The sequence below is a fragment of the Nasonia vitripennis genome (assembly GCF_009193385.2).
Source record: "Nasonia vitripennis strain AsymCx chromosome 3 unlocalized genomic scaffold, Nvit_psr_1.1 chr3_random0012, whole genome shotgun sequence".
NCBI lineage: Eukaryota > Metazoa > Arthropoda > Insecta > Hymenoptera > Pteromalidae > Nasonia > Nasonia vitripennis.
The window spans coordinates 479,227-493,956 of record NW_022279632.1 but is presented as its reverse complement, the minus strand read 5'-3'; the positions used below and the strand labels follow the sequence as shown (position 1 = coordinate 493,956).

General features: G+C 40.8%; 1 protein-coding gene across 4 annotated transcripts in view; it reads right to left on the bottom strand.

The window, feature by feature from the left end:
• LOC107980680 (glutamate receptor ionotropic, kainate 2) overlaps positions 1-14,730 on the bottom strand; it is a 602,400-nt gene that overhangs the window by 178,807 nt on the left and 408,863 nt on the right. The window lies entirely within an intron of this gene.

The window sequence follows — 14,730 nt, the reverse complement described above, 5'->3', positions numbered from 1 at the left end:
CTCATTGACAATCTACAAACAGGCTTCCGCACCGGTCACAGAACACAGTCTGGCTTAATTAAGCTGACTGATAATGTCAGACTTGGCATAAACAAAAAGAAAGTCACGCTTCTGTTTCTATTTGATTTCAGCAAGGCGATTGATACGGTGTGTCACGTCAGGCTCCTGAGAAAGCTATCCTCTTTCGGTTTCTCCAAGTAGGTCATCCGCAGCAAGACATTTCTTGGAATTTCTGCACAAGCTGTTCGTATGCGTTCCATAATGTCTTCTCGTGTCGTTGGTTGCTGTTCGTAACAAGTGTTTTTCAAATATCTCCAAAGGTAAAAGTCAGGTGAAGTTAGGTCAGGCGAGTTAGGAGGCCATGCAACTGGACCTCCTCGTCCAATCCATTAGTTTGGGTACCGTTTATTAAGAAAGGTTCTTACAATCCGTGCAAAATGTGGTGGTGCACCATCCAATACCACCCACATTCTTTGCCTGATCTCTAAATCGACATCTTCAAGCAAGCCAGGTAAATGGTATCTCAAAAATTCCAAAAAATTGTGCTGGTTGACATTACCGTTAAAAAAATAAGGACCAATTACATATCCATTTACAATTCCACACCAAACGTTTAAACTCCAACGATGTTGATTATTAACTGTTCTGTGCCAAAGTGAATTCACGTCTGACCAGTAATGACAGTTATGTCTGTTGAGTTCCCCAGAGTTTTTAAAAGTTGCTTCATCTGAAAACATAACAAATGTGAACAACTCTGGATGCTGTAATGCCCATTGACAAAACTGAAGACGTTGTGCAAAATGCCGAAGCGTTAGTTCTTGAATTAATGTGATGTGGTAAGCATGATACCTTTGGGCTTTGAGGATCCTAAGAACTGTTGATTTTGGTATTCCATGTTGTCTTTCAATTTCTCGAGAACTAATGTGAGGATTAAGGTGAACGACTGCGAGAACTGTTAAAACACGATTGTCATTTTCTCCATACTCGTGGCGACGACGTTCACGATGTAATCGTCCTTCTCGAGCTCTATTGGTTAGATCTCGAATGGTAATGTAAGTTAGATGTCGCCTATTTGGATAACGTTCAGCGTAAAGTGCGGCTGCACAAACATAAACACCTCGGTACTCTCCTAAAATCATAATCATGTCCACAATTTCATTTGGGGGGTTATCAGCCATTTTATATTTTTACAAAATTAACTACTGTATAAAGGTAAATGAACCGTCACCGTTCGAATACGGGTTGCACGTCGAGAGAAAATATTCGAATATTTTTTGAATAATCTTAGCGAGCCGTCTTCGTAGTTGGATCTTACGAGTGAAAATCACCGTGAAGTCTTACCGGACGGTGACGGTTCGATAAGGGTATTGCTACATTCGTAGTTGTGCATCTAAGTACCACCTGTGCAAATATTACTATCCGTGTTAGAGATCTTGCTTGAGCGGCGGGCTAACGGATAAGTATCCAAAATCGCGAGAAAACCATTTATAAAGATAATTTTACCTCAAAATTAGACAGATGTTCAAGGTCTTTGATGTCTTTTGACCTTCAAATATTTATTTTTAACTTTTGAAGTGCACAGTAAATTGGCTTTGACACGACCTTACCATGACCTTGATTAGCATTTCCAACGGGCATCTCTTATTTTTACCAAATCGGAGATCAAAAGCAGGGGTTCTCGCTTAAAAAATCACTTTGACCTTGACATAACCTTGAGAACCAAATTCAAGGTCAAGGTTATTGCAACCAGAAAGTGAAACTCTCGTATTTTCGTAAATTTGACCTTCATATGACCTTCCGTGACCTTGTTCAAAATATCATTTTGAACGTGAAGTTTTCTGCACTTTTCAAATCCGGAGTCAAAAGTAGGTCTTCCTATTTAAAAAATGATCTTGACCTTGAAATGACCTTCAAAAACATGTTCAAGGTCGAAGTTGTTGGTACCAAAAGTTGACCCCCTTTGACCTCTACAACTTTTGTCTAAAACATTTTTCTATATCCAACCATAAATCTGAGATATTTTCCATAATAGATTAAAATAGTCCACCCTGTATATATCATCTCTCTCACACACACACACAAATTATAACTGGTTTTACTTTATACTGTTATTTTTGAATTGTGCAACACAATGTACAGAAAGAAAACTTATTTAATCTAATCATCTCTCTCTCTCTCTTTCTCTCTCTCTCTCTCTCTCTCTCCCTCTCTCTCTCTCTCTCTCTCTCTCTCTCTCTCTCTCTCTCTCCTTTTTGTTCCGTTGACACAATCACTTGTTTTGTGAGGTTCAGCACATTTTAAGCACATTGTTGCATTTGAACATTTTTTGGCATTGTAGCCAAATCGTCCACATTTGATGCATGGACTTGTGTTTATAAGATCGTGAACTTTGCAAATTTGATGTCCAACAAAAAGTTTGAATTTACTTTGAGTAACATTCAGCTGGGACTTCCATCAGAACCGAGCTCATCTCGTTGTATGAGCTTTTACATGTAGAACTTTGCCTTTACTTGCTAGATTACTAAAGTTCCTTACATTTATGTCAGTTTCAATGTCCAGTGCGTTCATGCTGGCGTAATTGACGATGCCAACAATTTTGATCTAAGGATTTATCAGCAGTACTTTTTCTATTTTGCATAGGCTATTCAGCTTATTCCTGAGAAGAATCTCAGTTTGATCAGCACTGTCACTATTCACACATGTGATTACCAGGTCGTTGTTTATCAGCTCATTTTTCTCTGTTAATTCGTTAACTAATTGTCTTAGTAGCACGTTTTCAGATTTCACTAGGATGTAGTCACTATGCTCACACTCATCACTACTGTCTGTTTTAACTGTGTATTTATTTTGAGAATGAAAATCTTTCAATAGATCTCTCCTGAGATCCTCAATTTTTCTTAGTTTAACTTGAGTAATCAGTAGTCTTGCCGAGTCACTAATTGTAAGACTTTTATCCTTGGAGAGTGAGGTGAGGTTAAGGCCAGCATGTTCCGGTCAGATTATCAGATTTTTCCCAACGAATTGGTAGTTAATGTTTTTCAGTGTGAGACAGCTGATGTAGTATGCCTCATCACATATCACACAAATAGCAGTTGTAACAGCTTTGAATTTATGACCAAAAAATTATGAACTTGCTTATCAGGAGGGTCATCCAACTCCGCCATGTTGGATCAATTCAATCATTATTTTTATAATGTATTATATATTTTTATTATAATATCTAAATATTTGTTATAAAATTTGATAGTTATGTATATTTCTTCAAGCCGTGCAAAAAAGCTGATGTAAATTTTAATATTTCAACAGTCTCAACAATTATAGTCATCCCTATTGATAAATCTCAAATGAGATCTCCACTATTAGGTATATTGCTATATTAGTTTTTTTTTCTGAAATACTCTTTTTCTGTTTGTTATAATTAGAAATTCTTTTTGAAATAGTAAAACCACATTAAAAATTACATGCATTGAAGCATTATCAGCAATATTTTGATTTAAAAATATTAGACATAAAAATTTCAGGTGATATAATCATACTAATTACACAATCAATAATGTGTCTTTTAATTATTAATAATTGATTTTTATTTATTCATTAAATTTTATAAATCCGTACGCAAAATCACAGATAAAATTTTGACTGAAGATCTTACTTAAGATTTTTCAATAAGGATTGTTAAAATATTTTAAATACTGACTTATTTAATAATTTAGATAATTATTGTATAAAATAATAATTAAATTAATTAATCTTTATGCAAGGATATAATATATGGTTTTATATCAAATTACATAATTTTTCATACTTATATTGATCCTTAGTGGAAAAAGAATTCTGCACGTAACAGTTTTTATCTGAAGCGTTTAGACTAAAACAGAAGATAACTGAACAAAACAGAAACTTTTATCGGAAGAATGTCAAAATATAGACAAAGACAACAGTCATTTACAGGTATTTTTAGTTTTCTCAGTTTTCTATTCTATTATGTGATTAAAGACGTGTTTTAAAAAGAAAAATCAGTAGAAATCCGAAGATAACTGTTTTGATTAGGAAAAAACTAGTGCATATAGAAGATAACAATTATAAAATGAAGAAAACTGTTTTAAACTATGAAAAAACTGTTGTCTTCGCTTATTAATAGTTATTGTCTGTTGTATTCATTTTTACTCATTTACAAAATTGTAAAATGATATACCTGAAAAGAACTGAAACCAACTGAAAAAAACTCTAGCAAACTAAATAAAACTGATGACAACAGAAGATTATTGTTGTCTGTGTCTTAATTCCGACATTTTTCTGCTGTCATCTGCAGTTCATAACTGTTTTCTTTAGTTGTTTTCATTTTTCTTTTCGCTAGAGATTTAAGATATTATTATCATTTAATATAAAAGTAAATATTGTATTATGTATTACATTTTAGTACAGAATATAAAAGTTATGATTGTTATAATTCTACAATTTACATTATATTCTAAATGTGAATGAAACAAATTTCAATTAATATTATTTTATTGTTATATTTTGTTAATAATTAATATTACAAACAATTAATTAATTACTGTCATCAAATAATTACGAAGAGTTTAAAAACATTTTTTAATATTCAAAATTTATTTCTATTTTATTCTATAATTTTAAAGCAGGTCCTGCGTACTAGTAGCTATAACTACTTTTATAGAATGTTGGCTGTATTGAATATATTCATTTATACTCGACGGTAATTAATTCTTATGCTTCTGATTGGTTAGAATTTATCAATCTAGCAATCTGATTGGAGCATTGCAAAAATGTTTCACACGAATTAATTACCATCGATTGTACATCTAATATTTAATAGTATATTTAATAATGACATGTCAAATAATTAAATATCATTACAATTAATTTGTTAATCGCGAGCAAAGCGAGCGTTCGTTGCTAGTATTCTTGAAAAAGTTTTATCTCGGGTATCCCCGGGATGTGCTCTCTCGGCGGCTGTTCAACGCCAGCACCCTCCTGCAACCATAATGCTAATTTATATTTTTAATTAATTTGCACGCTTTACATTTTATTCTTGTGGTAATGTACATGTGAGAGGGCTCTTACATTCATCATCATCATCATCAGTACCACCAGATACAACCTCTGTGCTACTGTGTCCTGATGTTTCGTCAACTACCGATTCAGTGGCTGAGGATGAACCGACTGAGGAGGAGCAGAAGAAAGCAGTAGAGTCAGACGATGAGGACGATGCATCAGAGACTTCTGCGTCATCATTATAATTATAATCCTCGTTAATTCCCTTGTCATCGTTTTTTTCAAGTGTCGTTATCGCGTGCACCTCAGATGGCGCTGGCTCAACCTGCGATGTATCGACGGCCATAGCTGTGGTAGCAGTATTTGTGACGATTGATTCTGTCGTGTCTTAGCAGCAGCAGCAGCAGCAGTAGTAGTAGTAGCGTCATTTGAACTACTTGTATTTGCTGAGGCTACATTGGCTGATGTCTCGTTAGCTTCCATCTTGACAACTACGGCAGTAACACCGGTCGTGACTGCTGCTACTGCTGTAAGGTCCAATGGCGTCTCGTTGGCCTCCATTTCAAAGACTGAGGGTTTCTGCTCCACCTCCTCATCATCTAGTTGTACGAGCGCAATCAGCGCTTCTCCTTTAGTTTCAGCAATCAGTTTATCAAGATCTGTGCATTCAGATTTCACGATCAAAAATACGCTCACAACGAACTCTTGCACGTGCTTTAAGAGAGAGAGAGAGAGAGAGAGAGAGAGAGAGAGAGAGAGAGAGAGAGAGAGAGAGAGAGAGAGAGAGAAAGAGAGAGAGAGAGAGAGAGAGAGAGAGAGAGAGAAAGAGAGAGAGAGAGAGAGAGAGAGAGAGACAGACAGACAGACAGAGAATCTTACCAACAATCTGCTGATATTGCTGCATGACTCGCTAAGAGCACGGATAGTATCCACTCTCGCTAAGAGCACGGATAGTATCCACTCTCGCTAAGAGCACGGGTAGTATCGCTCTCCAACAAGCCACGATTGAATAAGTACATAATAGTGCGCAGACTGCAGAAGCCCAAAATATATTTTAACCGCTTTAATAAACAGCTGATTGAACAGTGTTTTAAAGAACAACGCCATGCTTCATTACAAAAAATGCGTGTTGTTGGCTCACGTACAAGAACCGCGCTCAAGATGGTTAGCACGATTCTCAACACTTGAAGATTGTCCATTTTGGGTTGTAGAGTTCTTTCCGAAGTTTTCGTGGCTACTGTTGGATACTGTTTAATGGCTAGTTGCTTAACTCAGAACTCTTTTATAGTGCCACTAAGCTATGAATCTCGACAGTAGAGGGTGCTTTTGCATAGCAAAAATATAGTCAGCTAGCGAAAAAGTGGAGTTCTTGACGACACTGCATATCAGAAAACGCAGAAGTGAGAAACTGTGCAAAACATGAGTACTTTTTAAGAAATTCTCCAAGAATATATCAACTTGGTGGTTTATTTTTATTAACACGGCCATTTTCTTACCTAATTCAGCAGTCTATGCAACGTATACTTGCGTCACTAAGCCATACGTTCTTGTGTAAGGTAAAATAACACCTGGCGTATAGTGTTTAATTGATACTTCTAATTATACGATTTCAGGCTACACAGAAGCAAGAAACCTGATAATTTAGTACGTATAAACGCTTGTACTAGCAAAATATCAGCGCGCGCGCACGCGTGTGCGTATGTGTGTGAAAATACGTCCAGGCTGCCGCGTCTGTGTGTATGTGTGTGTATGTGTGTGTGTATTTAGTTTCGGTGCTGGCGAAATTTTCGCTAATCACCCGCTGACCGTCGGAGCACTAACACTATAAGAAGTCGCCCCGTCGCTTTCCAAAGTGTCTCGAAAAATCAGAGGCACCTTGGATAGACAGAAAAGAGGAAGAGAGGTTATCTCCAAAATACTTCGAGAATTCAGAGGCACTTTGGATAGCCAGAGGGGGGAGGGGGGCTCTCTCCAAAGTACAAATGGCACCATGGAGAATAAACAATTTCGGCCTTGATCTCTCACTGGTTCGGGTGAAGGGTCAGGGTCAGATTTGTTTACTTTCTCCATGGTGCCGGGGTACTACTGTTATGTAAGAATTTTTACTTTCAAAAGTCAGAAGAAATTCTCATTCTGATGACTATTTTTCAAATTTTCCGACTGCTATTATTCGGAAACTAATGTACGTAAAGATTTGGTCTCTTGCATGCACATTTTTTACAATAATAAAATAATATTATAAATAATATTATAAATTGTGACGGAAATATAGTGCACGTCAAATGTCCAACGCCTAATCATGTATTAATTGTAATAAGATTATTGTTTCAGCAAGCTGCCAACGAGCGCCGAAACGAGCGAGAACGAGAAATGAGGCAAGATAGAGACAGAGAGAGTGAGAGCATAGGTAGCGCGGTTGCCACCTGGCAGCACAGCGTTGGCGAGATATGACAACGATATGCCGACGGCCGGGAGAACCGCGACTAGAATTAGTCTCGCTGCGCTATCCACACGAGTAGCTCGCGCTACTATATACGCGGATTTGTTGTGAGTCCTGCGAGCATCTCGAGAGCGAACGATATTCGTCCGTGCGTTACCGACGAGTTGCTGCGACGCCCGTCCGAACTGTACATCTCCACGTCCGAGACTGGACCACGTCCGTTGCGTCAAGTACTACTGCCACTACCGAGTTGTAAGTACCTGCACTCTCACTCTCTCACGTCGACAGGGTAATATCTCTCGTCTCTATCGTTCGTCGAAGTGTGCGGCGTTTGCACCTCCGTGTATAGTTACAATTGAATATACATTTCCTTATCTAAACTTCTCGTGTGTTGTTTCCTACGACCCGACCTACGCCGCCTCCGCGGGCTCGTGTAAAAACACGTGCATGATCTGAGTCGGCCGAGCCGTGCCTTCTGCACGCCCGACGTTAATTTACAATAAACAGGGCCCTTCTGGCCCTGGTTATAACACGGCAGAAAAGTATTAACCGAGTGTTATAAATGGCGCCCCAAAACGTGTGTCAAGGTCAAGCTATTTAACTCGCGAGTGTACAAAAATTGTATAGCGGCTACTCGTGCTACAGTGTCGACACATTGTAGACGTAAGTGAGACTCGGGAAAAAAAAAAACTGACCGCAAAGGTAGAAAGTATTAAACAGCGTCGAATAATACGCGCAGTTTAACTTTGTAGCGGCAGGCATCAGTCTTCAAAATTCGAAACGGTCAACGACCGAGCGGCCAGCGACAGCGAGTGTATACATTGTTTACATCGCGCGCCGCGAACCGAGAGCTTGAATGCTTACAGTGTCACCCGTTAGGCAGGGAATTTTTGGCTGAGTGCGAGTGAGACGGATGAACTATAGTCAGTATAGGAATTCAAACTATTGTATGGATTTTTGAGAATTCTTTTTGCACTCTGATGCAATTTTTTATACTTGACTACTGTTAAGCCGTAATCTGGCAGTTCAACAAATTGTTGTGTTATTAGGAATGTTAAGGCATAAATCGCGATAATAATTTAGGAAAATTTCGCGAGATCTTGAGCCTGGTTTTGTGAAAAAAAAATAGCTGCGTAGTTGAGTACAGAAACGTACGAATAAAAATACATATACAATCAACACACAGCAGCTCCGGCGTATAATTGCTTTTTCGAATTCGCGTAGAAAAAATTTTTTGCATGATAGAGGGAGTTAGTAACCTTTAAATTCACTAATAATTTATTAAAGTGGAATTGTTTTTTTTTTACAAATTAGTAAGTTTTTTTTCTCTTTCTCGGTTTTTAAAACTTGTAGCACAAAACGTACGTGATTACTTGCTCTGTCAGGCAATTTATCGCGGTTCAAAAACAAATCATTGTTACCGTTATAAAAGTTTAATGGAGTGATTAAAATTAAATCACACGTATTAATCGAAAAAGCAAACGTGTGTTCCAGTGCCGACAACTAAGTATTAAATTCACTTCGAGAGTAACTTGGATAGTTGAATCCTGAGTTTTTTTTTGGTTGTGCTGAATTTGACTCGGCTCTGCTTCTATTAAATGTCAGAATACTCAACGAGCACAATGTCTTTAACTGGCTCGTACATAGGCTTAAGCAGATCGCATGTAGCGATACAAGACCACGTAAGATCGATGGACGCGAATACGTTAGGTCAAGCGTTAGATTTCTTAGGTTTGCAGGATAGGGGGGCTGATGAAGACAGAATGCGTCGATTGTTTAGGTGCCTAGCAGGTGACTACGCGCCAGAAGACTTCCGTCCGTCGCTAACCCTGTTAAATTCGGAGGAGTTATTTAGGTCGCGGGCGACACGACGCGCGTTGTACATAACAAATTATATCCCTCAAGAAGTCAGCGGCATATTTGAAGAAGAAGAGCGGAACGCAAATCAAATAAGTCAAATAATGCAATAAGAATTTTGCACCAAAGAAATGCAATCAGCAATCCTGATGTTGAAAGCCAGGAGCAACAGGCGTATCAGCCTACGGACTGCAGCAATCCAAGCGGCGTCGAAAACGAATTCAGCTGGTTGGAACCAGTAACAATAGGGTTCGGTCAACCGCTACATAGAGAACAGGTTCGACAACCGTTAGCAACAATTTTCGGTGGTAATCCGTGCGATAATACTAGCACGGTAGGGAATGACGTTGTTGAGGAAAGCCTCGAAAATCCAGTTCAAATAAGAATAGACGTGAATCCCCCAGAATTAGCGGATGAACAAGAGAGAACATCGAACGTCGATTCCCTGATGTATTTAGCCAGCGACGGTTGCACGTATAATTTACCGAGAAGAGTCGTCGACGACCTATTAAAGAAAGACGACGAAATCGCACAGTATAAGAAAATACGAGATGAGGCGTGCGAATATATAAAGAAATTACGTATAGCTAACAGCGCTCAGAGAGAGCCCCCAGCGTGTAGTACCCGTTTAAGAACATCAGAATTTACACGGTCGAAAGAAGATGCACCACCATCAGTAGGGACAAAGAGTAAACACGTAGATTTTAATGAGACGTACACGACCAGGTATTTCGAACCAACGAACAAGAATCTCTCAACTTCAGAATTAGAAGATAGCAACATATACCAGCAACCTCAGCGAAGGCTAAGTCAACAGTCGACACCACACAACCATACACCTGGCCAACTACGGCCGATTCAGCCTCCGTATACGTCACAACAGTCGAGTTACGAGAGGAATATCTTTTCACAGAACAGAATGGCACAACAGGCACAAGTAATGACATGTCATCAAAGCCAGTGTTGCCAGACGTGCGATCAGCATAGAATAAACCAACCACAAAATACTGGTGATTCCCAGCAAAGGAGTGGGAATGCTTGGAGAGAGGGGGACCAGCCAATACGTCCGAAGCGCCTGGTTTCAGAACGAGGGCCAAGCAACCTACAGACTAATACGTCTGGATATTATGACTCTAACCTCCAAAATACGTTGAGAGAAAATTCCGCCGATATTAACGACAAAATACGGAAATGGAATGTAAAATTCGGAGGCACGTCAACAGAAGATGTAGAAGAGTTTATCAGATTAGTGCGAGGTTGCAGGAAACTAGCTCGTCCAAGGATTTCAGAGGAAGAATTGTTAGACGCGTTATCACACACCACCTCTTTACTATCAGGAAGAGCACTGAAATGGGCTAAGGTTGAACGTCCGAAATGGCACACGTGGAAAGATTTCTGCAAGGAAGCCAGAGCAACGTACGGCATGACAGACGAAGAGCGCTCACAACTAATTGTGGAGGCGAGTTCACGTACGTAGGGACCACACGAAGACGTAAACGATTACTACGTTAGCATGGTCATGATATTCAACCGTATGCCGGATGCCCTACCAGTTCGACAACAGCTGGATATTTTATATCAAAATATGAATCCAGAGTTAAAATTGATTTTCGGTCGAATAGAATTCGAAACTCTAAACGAATTCAAGAGTAAAGCTGTTAGTGCCGAGAAACGGACGAGAGCAAAATCACGTTACAAGCCACCCCCTACTCCGGAGAAATCTATGCTACCAGGAGCGGCTTATAATCCACAGGAGAAGGCAAAGAATAAAAATCAGCCGGCGATAGCAGCTATCTGTCCAACGGATGCAAAGGAGCCACCCCTCTGGTTCAAGACTTGGGTCAACAACAATTACCCTTCAATAGCAAAGAAGGATAACTACGGCCGTCAGAACCCAAAAGGGTCCAATAGATCTACCCAGGGTAAGAAGAAAACCTTTGCGGAAAATCAGCAGACGAAGTCCACAGTACCGACAGATGTGAAAAATAAGTCCGACTCCAAGGAGGCCAATAAACCGTCTGGAAATTCGAGTGACTCAGCAAACAAGGAAAAAAGAGAACTAGCTTGCTGGACTTGTAAGTCACCGGGCTTTACGAAGAAGACGTGTCCCAATTGTGCGGGAAAAGCCAAAGGGGAACAGTAAGCGAGATCCGTACTGATCCCGAGGTTAATTCAGGGATCTTGGCATCACAGTCGACTGAACAACTAAATCCGACTGCAATAGCACACTGTGCAGCGACCAGTAGTAACGCTGTTTTATCCGACCAGCGCTGGTGGCTGCAGGTGCAGGTAGGTGAATTCAGGGTCAGGGCCCTTTACAACCCAGGAGCCACTCAAACTTGCATCGGGGCTACGTCCGTACAACTAGCCAGTGCATGTAACGCAGAAATAAAACCATGTGACGGAATAGTCGCCTGCATGGCGGACGGTAAAACCTCAATGGTGACTGGAACAGTCGACTTGCCCTTCACGATCGGTGGACAAACCAGGACGCTTACTACGCTAGTAGTACTTGACTTACGTGAAGGATGCAATTTAGGCGCGGACTTCGTTCTACAATTCGACGCCAGGCGTAACCCTCGTGAACGAACGTTAACGGTTGAAAATTCAACCGAAGTCATAAACGCCTGTGAAGCGGTAACAGACGGAACCACTCGTCCGGTCTTAGCTTCAATTGGCCTGCAGGATTTGCATGAAGGCCAGAAACGGATGTTAGAAGAATTACTCGATCGGTTAATTCCTAAAGATGATGGGCCGCTCGGCTTTACGAACTTGGTGGAGTTTGATCTAGAGGTAGAGACATGTCGTCCGATCAAGCAAAAATTCTATCCGGTTTCGAAGAAACTCGAAGAAATGCTCTTTTCTCAAGTAAGAGAGTTACTAGCAGCAGATATCATCGAGCCTTCGTTCAGCGACTGGGCTAGTCCCGTCGTGATGGTGAAAAAGGGGAACAGTGGAAAGCGTCGATTGTGCATCGACTTCCGCAAATTAAATAAAGTTTCCAAAGTAAGCGCTTACCCCCTAACTTTCATGGATACTATCTTGAGTAAGCTTCAATGTGCTCGTTACATATCTACGATAGATTTGAGCAACGCTTACCATCAGATAAAAATAAAAAGGGAAAGTCGACCGTATACAGCATTCAAGGTCCCGGGAATGGGGCTGTTCCAATGGAAACGTCTCCCGTTCGGCTTAGCTGGTGCTCCTGCCTGCTTCCAGCGTATGATCGACTCCTTGATTACGCCCGATCTCGAACCACACTGTTACAGCTATTTGGACGATATTATCGTCTGTACCGAAACGTTCGAAGACCATTTAAAAGTCTTAGAGATCGTGCTGACGAAGCTAGCCAAAGCACGATTGACTATAAATCGCGAGAAAAGTCATTTTTGTCAATCGGAAGTGCGGTATCTTGGCGTGCTCGTCAACAGGGACGGTTTTCGTCCGGATCCGGATAAAATCGCTCCGATTATAGAGTACCCGACTCCGAAGACATTAAAACAACTGCGCAGGTTTTTGGGAATGTCGTCGTGGTACAGGAAGTTCCTCAAAGATTTTGCAACGATAGTTGAACCTTTAAATCGACTGCTTAAGAAAGGAACAAGCTACGTTTGGGGGGAGGACCAAGAACGCGCGTTCGAGCAAACTAAAATGCTGATAGCATCCGCTCCGGTTCTCCACCGACCAGACTTTAATAAAACCTTCTGTCTACAATGCAACGCTTCTGGCACAGGCCTTGGTGCTGTTTTAACGCAGGTGATAGAAGGGGAAGAACGTGTGTTATCGTTCGCGAGTCGCACTATGACTCCGGCAGAACGGAATTACTCAGCGAGCGAGCGTGAATGTTTAGCGGTTCTCTGGGCGATACAAAAATTCCGTCCGTACGTTGAAGGTTACCATTTTCTTGTGATTAACGATCATAGCAGTCTCAAGTGGCTAAGTAATTTACGAAATCCAACTGGACGTTTAGCCAGTTGGGCACTTAAATTGCAGGAATATGATTACACGATCGAACATCGCAAAGGCTCAATGAATGTGGTTCCCGATGCGCTGTCGAGACTTTACGAAGGAGACGACGCAGAAGAGACACGTCCGATTATTGCGAGTATTACACCAGAGGACGAAATAACTGACAAATGGTACACCGAATTAAAGAAGGAAGTAACTGATAACCCGCTAGAATTTCCTGGCTGGAAGTTATTAGGTGGAAAATTATATACCTACCGGCCTGACGCATTCGTCGATGATGTTTTCCAAGATGAGAATGCTTGGAAATTAGTACTTCCGAAAGAGAAAAGAACTCAAGTTTTGAACGAGTGTCATGACGAAGCGACGTCAGGTCATTTCGGCCGCAAGAAAACGCAAGAATGAGTCGCCCTGTCATACTATTGGCCATCGATGAAAAAAGATGTGACATATTACGTCCGAAACTGCTTGATCTGTCAACAATGCAAAGTTGAACAAAGAAAACCAGCTGGTCAGATGGGCAGTCGCAACTTCTCGCGTCCATGGGAAACAGTTGCTGGTGACGTAATGGGTCCGCTACCAAAGTCTACTCACGGTTATGAATATTTACTGGTGTTTCAAGACATGTTTACCAGGTGGGTAGAATGCATACCTATACGAAAGGCCAACGCTCAGACCATCATTAAAAACTTGAATGAACGGGTTTTTCTACGGTTCGGAACGCCAAAAGTCTTCTTTTCCGACAACGGAACAGAGTTTCGAAATAAGGCTATGGATAAATTCCTAGAGGAACGGGGAGTACACCATACGTACGCACCACCGTATTACCCTCAGCCTAACACCGTAGAACGTGCGAACCGCACGATTAAAACGCTGATCCGCGAATATATCGAGGGTCATCATAAAAACTGGGACGAACATATAGCAGAGTTCGCATTCAGTATGAACACGGCTACACAAGACTCACTCCAGACTTCTCCGGCGATGTTGAATTTTGGTAGACAGCCGAGCCACCCCAAATCTCTGCTTCGACAAGAGGAGATTGAAGCTATAGCCAACGAAGATCAGATCGCTATATCTGAATGGAAGGCTAGGATGGAGAAGCTGAGAGAACTCCAAGAAGGGGCTAACGATAACGCTCAAGAAGCGCAAGCGCGCCAAGCCAAATATTTCAACAGCCGACACCGAAACGTGGAGTATTCAGTAGGCGATGAAGTCTGCTATGATGAAGTCCAGGTATTTACGAACTAGTTGACCGAAACGGAAAGGTTGATGGACCGACTGCTGTCGAATATTTGAAAAAGTATAACAATAGAGAAGAAAACGACGGTGAGCCTATCGCAGCAGCAAACGGCTGCGAAGTTACTGATCAAGTAGACGACATCAGGACTACGTCCGTCAACAATGAAGAATCTAACGCAAGTAGCGAGCGACCGAAAAAGCGAGGTAGG